Source organism: Acomys russatus, chromosome 14, assembly GCF_903995435.1.
Source record: "Acomys russatus chromosome 14, mAcoRus1.1, whole genome shotgun sequence".
NCBI classification, from domain to species: Eukaryota; Metazoa; Chordata; class Mammalia; order Rodentia; family Muridae; genus Acomys; species Acomys russatus.
Window position 1 is genome coordinate 11,033,835 of NC_067150.1, and position 15,172 is coordinate 11,049,006.

Below are 15,172 nucleotides of genomic sequence, written 5' to 3' on the forward strand. Positions count from 1 at the left end.
GGGATGGGCAGGCAGGCAGGCTTTAACCCTGTCCATATGAGCAGTGCTGCTACAGGGGTTTAGGGATGTTTTCATACATAGGGACTGAGAGGACAGTGAGCTTCAGAGAAAACACAGGTTAGGCAGCTGTTTTGGCAGTCTTTGGGAACAAAGATCAGCCCCAAATTCAAGGCTATGGGGATAGAGGGGAGCACAAGGGGAGTGAAGGGTGTCAGGGAGACACAGGAGGGTAGCCCTGGACAGGTCTGGGCTTTTGGCTCCAGCAGTGTTACCAAGAGGATTGGGCTGACTGACACCAGCCAGGTGGGAAGGCTTAAAGTAGCAATGCTATGTGCTGACAGACGTGTGGCTGTGGAGGAATTGTTCCAGGGCTACAGTCAGCAGATGGAGGACCCGGGAGGCCCAGGCATGTCAGCAACGTGTAGCACGGGCAGTGGGATCACAGGGTTGAGGTGGGAGTGGTTCAGGGGGCGGGGAAGGTGTGTGTGTGTGTGTGTGTGTGTGTGTGTGTGTGTGTGTGTGTGTGTGTGTGTGTGATTGGTTGAGTGCTTTAGCTAAGCCAAGCTAAGCCCTTGGCTCCATTGTGACCCTGGCATTTGGAAGTTGAGGGACTGGGAGGCAGGTCACAGAGCCGATGAAAGCCAAGGGGACTGCAGCTTTACCTTTTTTTTTTTAATGCTTTTTAAAAAATATATTTTATTAATTTATTCATATTACATCTCAGTTGTTATCCCATCCCTTGTATCTTCCTGTTCCTCCCTCTGCAGCTTTGGGGTGCAGTGACATCAGATTCTAAGTTTAATGTTGTAGGAGCCAGATTAGCCCCCTAGTGAACAAGTCAGCAGCCATGAGTGTGGCCAGGGACCATACACGCTCTGCTTGATGTAGGCCTTACTGATAGTGACTCCACGGGGATCTGCGTGGACAGAAGCCATGGCTAAGCTGGGATATTGGGAAATCTGAGATGTGAGCAGCTCGCCTTCCCTGCTGTTCTGTGCACTTCATTCAAGCAGTAAGTCAGGCTAAACCAAGTTCAAACCAAAAGAGGGTCTCTGAATTCAAGGCCAAATATTTGTCAATTTGTTAATGACAAATGAACATTAGTAGCTCAAGGTCATTGTCTGATGGGGCTTTTTTCCTTCTCCCACCTCAAGACCCACTCTTAGGAAATCCCATGAACAAATACTGCTTGGTAAACTTTATAGCACCCAGCTCACCGTCTTTTGTGGAATATTTGGATTTTTTTCCCCAAGGAATCTAGGGCTACAGTGAAACCAGATAATAGGCCTCAAGTTGTCACCAGTTGGCTTTCTTAGTCATTTCAATCCATCTGTCTAGTTCCGCTGTTTGCTGCACCACTGACCACATGGGCCCGTCTGCTCAGACTGCCACAGCCATCTTTCTGAATGTGACACATTTCAGGCTACTCCTGCCTCAGGACCTTCACCTCCCCGCTTCTTCCTCACACCCTCCTCATATCCTTTGTAACCAGAGAAAGACAGTCCTACATCACAGTCTGCACCAGCCCCTTCCTGCTCCATCTGTGTTCACGGCTTGGTCCTTCCCCACAGCACACACAGTTATTTATTGTGCTCTTCCTCAGTCAGAACTGAAGTCCCAAGAGAACAGGTCCCACCACCAGCATCAGGCATCTAGTATACCAAGGCTGCCTTGCATTTGGTGTTTTGGGGATAGGCAGTTGCTATTCTTTTTTTTTTTTTTTTTAAATGTAGGGCCGTATTCACATCTAGGATGGAGAGGGGTGTGTGCCCAGATCTGGTGGCAGGGACAGTTTGGCAAATTCTTGTTTGGGGTACAACGTAAAGCATCAGCCACAGGGGGCCTAGAGCCATGGGGTGATGTGCTGTGTCCCCTCAAGGACCTTGTTTCAATCTGTGGGAAATGACATGTAAGAATATTAAACACGGGTAGTTGTTGGATGAGGTTTAACAAGCTTATTAGTGAAGAGCAGGGTGTGGACCAGGCTGCTGAGGTTTGACACTCACCCATTACCTACTTGGGTTCTGGGCCCCGGGCTAGTTCTAGAACCTTAATATTGGTTTCTTTTTTCTGGAATGAAGGCCTGGTGCCAGGGAGAGCTGAAGGCCTGAGTATGTGGTCAGGGGTCAGGGAGAACCGCAGATGGCTTCAACATGGTGTGTGACATTCTATCCAAACAAGGCTAAGGTTATAGGGGGCTTCCGTGACATAGAAGATAACAGAGCCGATACAATGAAGCTTTACCGTTAGGCCGGCTGTGCCTCCAACTGGCCTTTAAAGTGAGATGGTCAGATGGAGAAATTAGACTTAGACTGAACGCATATATCTGACTGGCCCGCACCTCCTCGTGAGTTCTCCCCTGAGCCTTGCCTTATAGTCCTAAACCATTGTATTGTTGGGCTGTCGTTAGCTGATAGATGACATGGTCTTGCTTGGCATGCCTGCTGTTTTAAAGTATCTGACTGAATAGCAGGTGAAGTTGAGGGTGCCTATGGGTTTGAGGAGGATTTGCCATTGAAGATTGGCAGTGTCTGGAAGAGCTGGTCACATTGCTGGGCGCTTTCACACATGCAATGTGCTTTCCATCTCAGAGGAACCTGTTCATCAGTCAGAGAACGCTCTAGAGGGAAACAGCGGCAGCTGTGAGGGATGTCTCTTTGACCAGACTGTAGAATTTCTGCAGACTGCAGTTCATCTCTTTGCCTCCCTTGGCCTCTTTTAGAGATAGAGAACTTCCTAGCCTAGTTCCCTGTAACTTCTGCTCATTGGCTCAGGGCTCGCCTTCCAGCGCTCCAGCTTTGACATGCGGCTCAGCCTTTGCTGATGCACAGAGCTTTGGATAATGGAAGGTGTGTATGAGGCCGGTCTGTGCTCATGAGGTCCCTGCCAAGATCCAGTCATCTCTGAGCCAAGAGTGTTTTCTCCTAAGCAGGAGAGGCACGCGACTGTAAGTTAGTCTGGGAAACGTGGCAGTAATTCAAAGCTGGGAAGGGAGGGCTGTGGCATAGCGAGTGTGGTACAATTGAGGATTCAGCAGGGTTTTCTGTCTGGGTGCAGCTGCCTCACCTTGTTTTGAGATGCATATCTTGTAAGGAGCTGGATGCTGTGCAGTGCCAGACACCATAGCCCTCTAGCAACCCCGTGCCCTACCTGAACAGGTATTTTGTGACTTTCCCCTCTCCCTCTCGCTGCCTGCTGGGCTGCTTATTTCTTTCCCACATTACTTTCTCATGCACAGTGGCTTTGTCAATACTCCCCGTCATGAGAACGGGTTGACGGGTCCTTGCATTTACTCACTAAGCAGCAGGTGTTGTTCTCACACTTAGCTCTCTAGCTGCAACTACTCACTCCATTTTTCAGGTGAGAAGCCTGGGGCATATAGAGATGAAGTGACCTGCTTGTAGTTGTGGGCCAACAGATGGCAAAACAGGACTGCCCCGAGTCCTCACTGAGGAGTTGTCTGCTGAGGGTTTGTGAAGGGCTGCATGTTCCCGCCTCCTTCCTGCTTCCGTGTCCCCTTCGCAACAGCTCAGAGGCTCTGCTGCCCCAGCCGTGGCCATACCAAGTGGAGAGCCTCTTTCCCCCGAAACACCTTCTTCACTTGGCTTCTTCCAAGATACTCTGTTCTTACTCATTTTTTCCCCTGATTCTCTTTTCTCTCTTACTGGTTCCTTTCAGCTCTCCAAGATCCAGTGGGAGCAGGGCTCAGTTCTCAGATCCAGTGGGAACAGGGCTCAGTTCTCAGATCCAGTGGGAGCAGGGCTCAGTTCTCAGATCCAGTGGGAACAAGGATCAATTCTCTTATCCAGTGGGAGCAGGGATCAGTTCTCTGATCCAGTGGGAGCAGGGCTCAGTTCTCAGATCCAGTGGGAGCAGGGCTCAGTTCTCTGACCCAGTGGGAGCAGGGCTCAGTTCTCAGATCCAGTGGGAGCAGGGCTTTGTTCTCAGATCCAGTGGGAACAAGGATCAATTCTCTTATCCAGTGGGAGCAGGGATCAGTTCTCTGATCCAGTGAGAGCAGGGCTCAGTTCTCAGATCCAGTGGGAGCAGGGCTCAGTTCTCTGACCCAGTGGGAGCAGGGCTCAGTTCTCAGATCCAGTTTTGGCCTGTGCGTACTCATCAGCTTTTTCTGACCATATCTCATCTCCCATAGCTCCATAGCTCCAGACCAGAAGGATCCAGCGTCTCCTCAGACTGAAGGCTGGCCGCCTTTCAGCTACCTGCTGAGGCCTTAATGTGCCTCACAGTCTCTCAGAGCTGCCTCATGTGTCCAGCTTCTTCTTTCCCAGAATCCCCACACTCCAGTGTGTTTTGTTCAGATCAGTCTTTGGTTCGTTTCTCTCTCTTCATGCCACTTTGCCAATCTGTCAGGCTCTCTAAGTGTACCCAGCATGTGACCACATGTGCCCTTCTCCAGGACCCAGTCACCACACCATGCATGAAGGATTCATTAGTTTCACCACTGAGCCCCTTGCTTCAGTTTTTGCCTCTGGGGAATTTTGCCACCGAGTTCTTGAAAAAAAAAAAAAAAAAAAGTTAGCAGATTCCTTGTGGGTCTTCATCTCACTCTTGGTCTGTTCTAGCTTTCTGATCTTTCAGCACTGTACTTGAATAAAATAAAATAAAATAAAATGAACATGGCTGCTCCTAGGTATGGTAAAGGAAGACATTTAGATATGTGGGAGGGCAGAGGCAGAGGCACGGACATCTGGGAGAGTGTAGAGTGGACATCTGGGAGACTGGCTGAGCTGTGCCCTGTGAGGAGAGGGGAGCAGGGAAACCGGGTGCGGCCGCCAGAAGGCCCAGAGGTACAAAGAGAGAGCTGCAAAATGGTTGGATTCTATAGGGAAGAGCAGCCCAGGCCCTAGGCTGGAGGAGGTATGCCAGCCAGGAGGGCTCTGCAGTGGCTAGGGACTAAGGGATTGCAGGGAGAACCTGATGGCCACTTTGATATGTTAAATAGGCACTTGAGCCATTTGCCCAGGGGTTGAGACCCGGCAGCACCACTCTCCTGCCCTCTGCAGCCTTGCTGACCTGTGTCATCCTGAGGTATGCCAGACATGGCCACCAGCGGGGCTGGGGCTGACTCTGCTCTGCTGCCCTCCTGACTGACAGGCCATTCCTTACCTTCTGCCAGGCTCTGGCAGGGTCACTTTCTCCTGAAGCCCTCTGCTGCCATTTACCAGAAAATTAGCAGCCTCCTGGAGGCTGGTGTCTGTCTCCTTACATGCCCTGAGTGGAGACAGCCCCTGTCCACAGCACTGTTTCCTTCCTGCCATTGTCCCAGTGTACAGTACAACTTAAGAAATGTTTGAGTGAGAGGTATTTTTATCCCTAATTTACAATGAGGTAATTAAGGGTCTAAGAGGCGAAGTGGTCGTCCAGAGTCACCATCCCTAGAATTACTGGCAAAGGGCTGAGCCCCTGCCATGCCCTTAATTGCTCTGTGTGTGCTGTCTTTTCTCGTTAAGTAAGAAATACAAGTGCCATGCAGAGTGACTGTGAGGATGAAATGAATAATGCACAGGAAAGCACTTTGCAAACCCCAGTTGCTAAGAAATGTTACCTGCTGGAGTTATTGAGAACCCTGGCATTTCATGCCAGTCCGTTCTATTTCAGGCGTGACTGATCCTGGTGTTGTCAAATTGTGCGTTTTCTTGATCCTTCTGCCCTCACTGTGAGATGTGCTTCTGTCTGTAGTTCTGATTTCCCCTACACCACACACACACACACACACACACACACACACACACACCACACACACACCACACACATGCACACACGCACACATGCACACCACACACACACACATGCACACCACACACACACACATGCACACCACACACACACACATGCACACCACACACACACACACACACACATGCAACACACACACGTCTGGTTGTGCTTGCTCAGGCCTCTGGCCTGTTAGCAGTAGGTGACAGAGGAGCCAGCTTCTGCATGGCTGTCATTGTAAGTGAGCAGGTGGTTAGCAGCCGTTCAGCGGGAGTCAGACTTCCTGTCTTTCTTAGTCTCCCTAGTAGCCTGCCTGCCCCTTGCCCCTACTCTGTGCCAGAGTGGAGCAAAGTGGTCACAGCAGGAGAAAAAGACTGCCGCTGTCTTAGGCAGCTCCATAAACTATCTTCTCTGCTGCTTAAGAAGTGAGGCCTACACAGAGAACAGGCCGGCCACGTGCCCTGGGCGTGGATACTGGACTCTTCTTCATGTGTTGAGTGGTGAGATATAATTGCCACAGTCCTCAGCAACTTAACATGGACTCCAGGCTAGGTCACACTGTACTTGGTGGCCATGTCTCCAACTATTGTCCGCCTTCATGCTGTTGGCCCTGGGCAAGTATAGCGATGGGTGGCGAAGGCTGCACTGACCACGAGGGTGTTTGGAGCCGCCGAGCCCTCATGCTCATTCTGACAGGATGCAGCCCTGCTTTTACCTTTCACAACTGTGCAGCCCAGGCGCCTGCGTGAGAAGCTGGGGTTCTCAGTGAATCAAGTCCCATCTCTTTAGTAAGCAAAGTTTGCAAAAAGCTTTCGAGTACACTGTTCCAGGCACCAGGGCGAGCCTGTCTTGAGACGGAATCCGTCAGTAGCCGGTAAGACAGCCTGCAGGGCTCACGCTCTTCCTGCGGCTGCAGCTTTTATTTTTTATTTTTATTTTTATTTTTTTAATGGCAAGAGTTATCTTTCTTTTTTCTTTTTTTTTTAATAAATTTTATTTTATTAATTTATTCATATTACATCTCAATGGTTATCCCCTCCCTTGTATCTTCCTATTCCTCCCTCCCATTTTCCCCTTACTCCCCTCCCCTATGACTGTGACTGAGGGGGACTTCCTTCCCCTGTGCTCATAGGATATCAAGTCTCTTCTTGGTAGCCTGCTATCCTTCCTCTGAGTGCCACCAGGTCTCCCCATTCAGGGGACGTGGAATTCCTGAAATTTGTGGACAAATGGATTGAACTAGAAATGATCATAATGAGTGAGTTAACCCAGAAGCAGAAAGAGTTAAATGGTATATACTCACTTATATCTGCATACTAGCCCAAGGGGCATGTCCCATGAAAGTCTTCACTAACCAGGAAACTGGGACAGAGGGGAGGACATCCTATTAGGACTCTAGATGAGAGAAGCATGGGAGAATGGCAAAGTTGAAGGATCCAGAGGATCCTAGAAACCTACAAGTAGAACATTATGATAGGCAGATTTGGGCCCAGGGGTCCCGCTCAAACTATGGCACCAGCCAAGGACAATACAGGCCGTAAACTTCAAACCTCTACCCAGATCTAGCCAATGGACAGGACATTCTCCACAGTTGAGTAGAGAGTGGGGTCTGACTTTCACACGTACTCTGGCTGCAGCTTTTAAAGCTGGCGAGCTGGAAAGGTGGCCCGCGGTCTCGCACAGATGCTGATTCTGGCTGCTCGGGAGCAGAGGCGTGGAGCAGCACCTGAGCCAGGTTGGAAACCCAGCGGTGCCTGTCGCTTGGGATCTGGGGCCTGCAGCTCCTAGCCTCAGTTTCTCTGTCTTCATGGTATACTTGGGAGTAACCTTTGTTCTCTAGAGTCTGCCCTTGATAGCAGGAACCAGCCTTTGAACAACTGCCCAGCAGCTGGTTGCTTACTAAGGGAAAGAGAAAGTGTTGAGGATTCTGTCTCCCAGTAAATTTAAAACAACCAAGCCGTAGGTGTGTTCAGAACATCCAGCCTCATGTACAAGGGCAGCGCTCTCTGGGCGGTCAGCCTCCGTGCGCTCCTCACTGGGCTCAGCTTTGGCCCCAAGGCGTACAGTAGGAGAACAGGTAGTAGGTTGTCTCTGCTGTTTCAGTAACTCTGCAGAGCAGCCTTCCCACCTGGTTTACAGAGGAGTCATGCTGTGGAAAATGGAATCCATTGCCCGGGGCCTTGTAACTGCATGTGCAGAGCTGAGGCTGAGCCCTGCTTCCAGCTGTTGCCCTGCTAGGGTTCATATACATAATGCCATAGACATTATGATCTCTGATATGAAGTGGGGGGAAAGAGGTCATTTAGAACATATACTCTGTGTGTGTGTGTGTGTGTGTGTGTGTGTCCATCAATGTGCACATGCGTGGGAGGCTGTAAAGTTATCAGAGAAAACCCCTAACCACAGCAGTTCCTCATCTCCCCCATACACCCACCCCCTACCTCCAGACTCCTCCCACTGGCCACTTGGAAGAGTCCATAGTCGGCCAGTTGCCATCAGCTTCCGTTGGTGGGGGTTGGACATGTGAAGTCCCATTAGAACCAGGTAGAACTCAGTGTTTGTGATGTTTCCGTTTCCTCGGTGATGGGGGCTAGAGGCTGTGGTGGCGAACTGGTGGCATCAGCTTCCGTCTTACTGCGTAGATCAGGTATGTACAGTGTGATCTCCAACCTGGACAAAAAACGTCCATCAAAGAATGTAGCAGTGCATATGTGTAAGGAATCCTGTTGGGGAAACAGTTACAATTGGGAGCATGGGCTAGGGACAGGCCGGAGCTGCTGCTGAGGGAGGCCTGCTGAAGTGGTGAGCTTAAAACCTCTTTTTCCTCTCTGCAAGGGACAGGTGAACCCATCAGATGTGGCCCCAAAGAGCCAGGGGTGGACAGGAAGGTGTGTGGGGTGTGCCCAGAGGGTGATGGCATTGTAGACTTTTACGGTCACTTGTAGGTTGGTGGTGGGCAGTGCTACTCCCTCCTTGGATAAGCTGTGGCTCCGGAGGAATATTTAAACTGGGGCTGTATTCCATGTTCAGTGTAGAGAACATCTGAGGCAGCTCAAGGTGAAAAAGGAGTTTATCACCATGGAAACAGACACCAGTGGCCTCAGGAAGAGGGGCACGGTAGAGCTGGGACCTCCCTGTTCCTGGTTCCAACCACACCCTGGTCCCTGCTGTTGTCATACAGGGCACGGAGCAGCAGCGTCTGTAGTTCTTTCTCCTGTGTGTCTCAAGGGAAGGCCACGCATTTCAGATGTAGAAGCCTGTCCAACCACAGTGGCCGCTCATGCTTCTCAGGCCTGGAGCGTAGGCCAGGTGGCTCAGCTGCTTTCCAAAGTCCTGGTGATGTCCACAAGATACAGCCTAGGCCCAGGCTAGTGACTTGGGGTCCCCAGTGTGTTCGAAGAACAATGCCACCATGTGGGCCATCTCTCCCTGTCTGCTTTTTTCCTTTTAGTATAATTATTTTAAGCCTCCCTTTCCTTTGACCTGCATCCCAGCTCTGAAGCTAAATTCTCTAGTTTACTTCAAAAACAAAAACCAAACCAAACAAAAATCCCCAGAAGACTTTGTTCCTTTCTAGTACAATCTTAACTCTCCTGTGTCCCCTCCAGGCAGGCTGAACCAGCCCTCCTATGTCTTCTTCAGTATGCCCACCCCCAGGGTGTCCTCTTGGCAGAACCACCCTTCCTGTGTCCCCTCCAGGGTGCCCACCCACTCCCGTGTCTCCTCCAATGTCACCTACCCTTCCTGTGACTGCTCCTGTGTCCAGGGCAGACCCGTGCCCCCGTGTCCTTCCATCAGCTTCTTCTCTCTGCTCTTTCCTCTTCCCCACTGCGAGTGTGTGTTCACCTCTGCGCCTTCTCATACCCAGGGTTCTCTTTGATTCTGCGAGACCCTCGGACACCCTTTGGTTACCCTCATTATCAAAATAAAATCAGAAAACCCTTTTTGGCCACACGGTCTTCTATCAGAATGTAAAGCCAGCTGTCTGCACTTCACTTTTCAGAACGTGTGCTGTCTGTCTTTACAGTCTGGGAGAATATGAAGGTGTTTATGCCAGCATGGAAGTCAGCTGTGCTTTGAGTCTGTTTAGCCATTTTTTTTTTTTTTTTTTTTAATGGCAAAATTCTCTCAAGGAAGGGAGCAACATGCTCAGTTACTTTCTGAAACATGCTATTGCCAGACAAATAAAAAGTTTGGGACTTCAGCAGCCGCGTGCAGTTGTTGGTCACAGCCTGTCTCCTCCACAGCTGGCCCGGTGCAGTGATGAGTGGGTGCATATTACATCTGTCGTGTCTTCTCAGCAGTGACCTTGGCCTTCCTGAGTCCCACGAGGAGCATTCTCTTCAGTTTCTTTTCCTCTTCTCCATGTCTCCTGACCCGCAGCTTCCAGGCTGCGGGTGTGTGAGCAGGGTTTAGTCCCAGGTCCTGTGCTCCGTCTGCCTTGCTGTGGTGACCTGCTGTAGTTCCGCTCCAGATTCTCAGGATCTCCTGGGTATTTCCATGGCAACACTCAGTAGACAATCTTACACGTGGGCAGGTGTGACCAGAGCTTTAATGTCTTCCTGGGATCTTCTCTCCTGTACCGGGCCTTTGTCTTGTCAGTTCTCTCATGACATGTCACTAGCCAGCTGGTGGCCCACCCAATGTCTCCAAGGCTTGGAGTCCTCTGCATTGTCCCTGCCAGGTCCTCACTGGTCACGTCTGCTCTGCCATTAAGGCCTAACCATTGGGCTTCTGGCAAGCACTCTGATGTCTTCATCAAATGACTTCCCCATGTCCAAGACCCCACCACCCACTTAGACCACTCTCCTTTTCCTCCCCTGGGACACACTGCTCACTGCACCTCCCTGGGTATGCTGGGTTACCTTATTTTACACTGCCAGCTTGGCACAACTAGGGACAGTCTGGGAAGAGAGAACCTCAGTTGAGAACATGTCCTCCATCAGATTGGCCTATAGGCCAACGGGGCATTTTCTTGATTGGTGAATGATATGGGAGGGCCCATCCCACTGTGGGTGCTGACACCTCATGCAAGGTGGTCCTGAGCTACATTTACAAAAAAGCAAGCTGCTAGAGCAAGCCAGTCAGCAGCATTCCTCTATGGCCTCTGTTTCAGTTTCTGCCCCTGCCCTGACTTCCGCAGCGATGGACAGTGGTCAGGACACGTGAGACATGAACCCTTTTCTTCTTCAAGTTGTTTTTGGTCATGGCTGGTTTTGGCAGTAGGTAGCAAATTAGAACACTGTGTCAAGCCATCAAGGGCCCTTGCTGCCCTCGGAATGAAGCCCCTGGCCTCACTGAGACCCTGGGGAGAGCTGACTCTACCGCCCCAGTGCCCGTCCCCTCCTTACTACAGTTGGGCAGGAGCCACCCATAACCTGTTGAAGTACCCAGAGTTTGGACTGTGTTTGTCCTGTGAATCCTGACCCAGCTAGTGTTGTCCCGGGGGTCTCAGGGCTTGTGTCTCTCAGCCTCAGGGAACTTCTCAGTGTGTCTTAAAAATGTCAGGAGCTGGTCCTCATGGACACTCGTGCCTTTGAGAGTTAGTTGCACATGCGTGGGAGGTACCAGCCGCAGCAGAAGGAGCAGGACCAGAAGCCAGGCACTAGTGTCAGCCAGAGTGGGTGCTTAGTGCAAGGACTCAGGGCCAGCCTGAAGGGACTCTGCAAGAGACAGCTGTGCGGTTGCACTGCCCAGCAGCCTGGCAGTGAAATGGCCACCAGGAACAGCACTACTGGTTGCTTCTACAGGAAAAGGATGGACTCTGGGAGCTGTCCCTCAGTCACAAGCCACTGGGTACTGTTTACAGACAGGATGACTGCTGGAGGTCCTCCTTAGCCCATGGTGTTTTTCTCTCAACAGTAGGGAAACTAAGCCTGTTGCAGGACAGTGGGGTTCAGATCTCACTGCTCTGGCCTGAGTTTCACCGAGCCTTGTTTTTGTTGTCAAGCACAGCAGCTGTGAATCCTCGCGTAGCAGCTGAGGCTGATGATAGTGGATCAGCCTGCTCCACCCGAGCCAGGCGCAAGAGTGTGGTAGCAGTGTCTCAGCAGCCAGTGCCATCCCGGACTCAGTGGGCAGGCAGAGCCTTCCCTGGACCAGGCACGCACATTTCCACATCGATCCTACTTGGTTTTCTTTGCACTGATGATGGTGCGGGGTTTCGAGGAAGCAACCTAACAGCTGCACATCTGAGCTTTGGAGGGTTTGGAAAGGCGAGTCTGTAATGCCAGGCCTTCCTCCAAAGCAGCAGTGCTGGGCGGACCCACTACAGAATCCTCCAGAAACGGATGCCCTACATAGTTAGTCCATGAAGAGAAGGGCTCATTCTGCCTCACAGTTCCAAAGTTGTCAGTTAGATCTCCCCTGGTGGGTGCAGCACACCATAGGAGGAGGAGGCTGTGATAGTAACCCTGGTCACTTCCTGACGGACGGCAGAGAGAGAGAGAGAGAGAGAGAGAGAGAGAGAGAGAGAGAGAGAGAGAGAGAGAGAGAAGGACATGGCTGTCAGTGACCCAGGCCCTGCCTCCGAAAGGTTCCAGCACCTCTCAGCAGCCTCAGGCTGGAGGCTTGCATTGCCACAGCTGCTGGAGAAGAACCCAGTGGCTGTGGTTACTACCACCTCTGTGTGGAGTTGTTGAAAAGTGAGGGGCGAGCTGCATTGCTTGTCTGGGACTGCTAGGACGCAATCTAAGAACATTTATGCTAGTCATCTGATTGGGTGAAGTGCATCTTCAGGTTTCCAAAGGAAGCAGGAGCAATGAGAGATTAGGATCCCTTAAACAAAAACGAATACTATCAAGACCTGACTCAGAACAGCCTCTTCCACCGAAGGGTCACTCAGCTGTGAATGTCTGCTTCCTCATTCTCACGCTAGCAGGCCACCCCAGACAATACAGAATGTGCGGTCTGGCCTCTGCTATAAAAGCCTTTGTCAGAGGAGCACCAGGAAGTACGAAACCTCATGTGGGTCCCTGGATGCTCCCCTGGCTATCATCTTGGTTGGTATATTGCCACCCGGTATCTAACTCTGATTCCTTCCCTGTGTTTGGCGATTGCTCTGTGTGCAGTGAGTTGGAGGGTGGACTGTGGACAAACTGACCCTGAGCATAGGCTGGGTGGTGTGGAGTTAGTTGGTCTTGGCAGTCAGCATCGTGTGTTTCTAGCACGGCCGAAGTACTGCCATGTGGAGAAGACACATTGGTACTGTGGCCTGCGGAGAAGACACAGGCTGTGGTGGCTGTGCGTTGGGAACTGGATCTGAGCAAGAATTTGGCACTGCAGCCTCCCCTACGCTGCCCACTTTCTGAGCTGCCCTTCTTACTTTTTGAGGAATCTATGAGGTGCCAAAACTTTTGGGTGAAGTTCTTAATTTGAGTCAGCCAAAGTATATTTCTGTTGCTTAAAACTAAAAAGCAGAGTTCCATAGAGAGGCTATAGTTATCTGAGGGTGCTAACTCATTTTCCAGATGCCTGAGCGTCTCGGTGAGTCTCAGAATTTAACACGAGACAGAAGCCACTTGAGGGCTGGTGAGACCATGGACTCATGCCTTCACTGTGGATCTGACTAGACTCTACTCTCCCCTCAGCACAGCCTGCACCCAGCAGTGTGGTTCCTAGAAGGCAGAGCCAGCCCCCAACTTCTAGCCTCAGCGCTGCAGGGTGCCCAGCACTAGCAGGTGCTCTGGAGGGTTTGGACAGAGTCGCCTTGTCATGGCCCCTGTTGTTTCTTTTCCCGTTTACAAGTTGTAAATATGTGTACTATGTTTGCTTGAACTATTCTCTCTCTCTCTCTCTCTCTCTCTCTCGCTCCTCTCTCGTCTCCTCTCTCTCTCTCTCTCTCTCTCTCTCTCTCTCTCTCTCTGTGTGTGTGTGTGTGTTTGTGGTGCATGTAAATGAGGAATCTATGCCATGTGGGCAGGTTGAGGACATGACACCATTCCTGGGGAGCCATGTATCTGTTTTATTTCAGATAGAGAGCCAATGACAGACAAAAGTATTGATACTGTCAAAGTCCAACTTAGTGAACTAATAAATTCAGGGTCACTTTAGAGGAGCAGGCCTGGCGCACAGGAAGCTGCTTTAGCAAAATCTCACCACAGCACGGGTGACACTGCATAAGCACCGTGATTGCTTATGCTTGCAGGCTTGCACAGCTTGCAGGCAGCTCCAGAGATTAGAGTCTCTCCAGGCGGTTCAGCTCATCTGGCCTGGGTCTTCTCAGAAGTCCTTACTGCTTACGTAACGTTGGGGGAGGGGACTTTCTGACAGAGTCTTAATGATTCTTCCCTTGGACCTTGCTGAATCTTAAGGGGCTTCTCTTCAGGATGGGGTGCTTGCTATACACACGGAGGCCAGAGCGGGGGGGAGGGGGTCTTCAGCTATTGCTCTCGCTTACTGACTTGAGGCAGGGTCTCACACTGTTTTGACTAGGCTGCCTGTCTCTGTTCCCTCGTGCTGGCATGTGCAGTGGCCTGTGCAGCCACGCCTGGCCTAATATGTGGGTACTGGGGATCTGAGTCCCCAAGTCCTCACACGGGTAGTGTTATCTCTTACCCACTGAGCCCTTGCCCCAGCCCTGAGATTTCTTTTCTTTCCCTTGTTCCTTCCTGATCACAGGTGTTCTCCTTGCAGAGATCTCCCGCCTGGACAGAGGACTGTGTCCAGCTCTTCCTCCCAAGCCCTCTCTGAACGTATCTTCCCCAGCATCCTCTAACAAAGATGCGTCAGCTCAAAGGGAAGCCAAAGAAGGAGACGTCCAAGGACAAGAAGGAGCGCAAGCAGGCCATGCAGGAGGCCCGGCAGCAGATCACCACGGTGGTGCTGCCAACCGTGGCCGTGGTGGTGCTGCTGATCGTCGTGTTTGTGTATGTGGCCACGCGTCCGGCGGTCAGCGAGTGACTGCCTCCATGCCAGCTATCCTCTGCGGAGATGCCCACAGTGCTGAGATCCGAGCAGAAGTGCCCTGTCTTCTCTGCTCTTTGACTTGATTAAGATTTCTCTACTTTTTTGGGGGGCGGAGGGAATAGGGAACATTTTATCAGTGAATGTGCCATACACCTGATGGTCCACTTCATGTGCCTTTCAGACTTAAAAGCAGTGTGTGCATGCGTGTGTGCGTGTGTGCGTGCGTGCGTGCGTGTTTGTTTTTCTCTTGTAATCAATGCATAGCTGCACGTGGGGAAAGGAGGTTCTCTGGGTGAGGCTGCCCTCCCTCCCTTTCCCAGCAACATGCTTTCCTGCTCCCATTCACAACTTTCTAAGGCGACAGCATTTCTTCTCTGTGCTTGATGGGATTTGAAATATGTTGACTCAAAGTGAAATATTTATTTTTTTGAATAAAGGAGATAATAGTCTTAAACTGGGTATTTGTTTTCGTGTCCCTGGCCCAGGCTTTGCCTCTTTCTCTCCTTGGCCCTCCCCTTAGGCTGTTTCC

General features: G+C 51.1%; 1 long non-coding RNA gene across 1 annotated transcript in view; it reads left to right on the forward strand.

The window, feature by feature from the left end:
• The window catches only part of LOC127198133 (uncharacterized), a 54,885-nt gene extending 40,025 nt beyond the window's left edge, over nt 1-14,860 (forward strand). The window contains exon 3 of the long non-coding RNA XR_007831810.1: nt 14,371-14,860. This is a non-coding gene — a long non-coding RNA (uncharacterized LOC127198133). The remainder of the gene's footprint in view (nt 1-14,370) is intronic.
• The last annotated feature ends 312 nt before the right edge of the window (nt 14,861-15,172 follow it).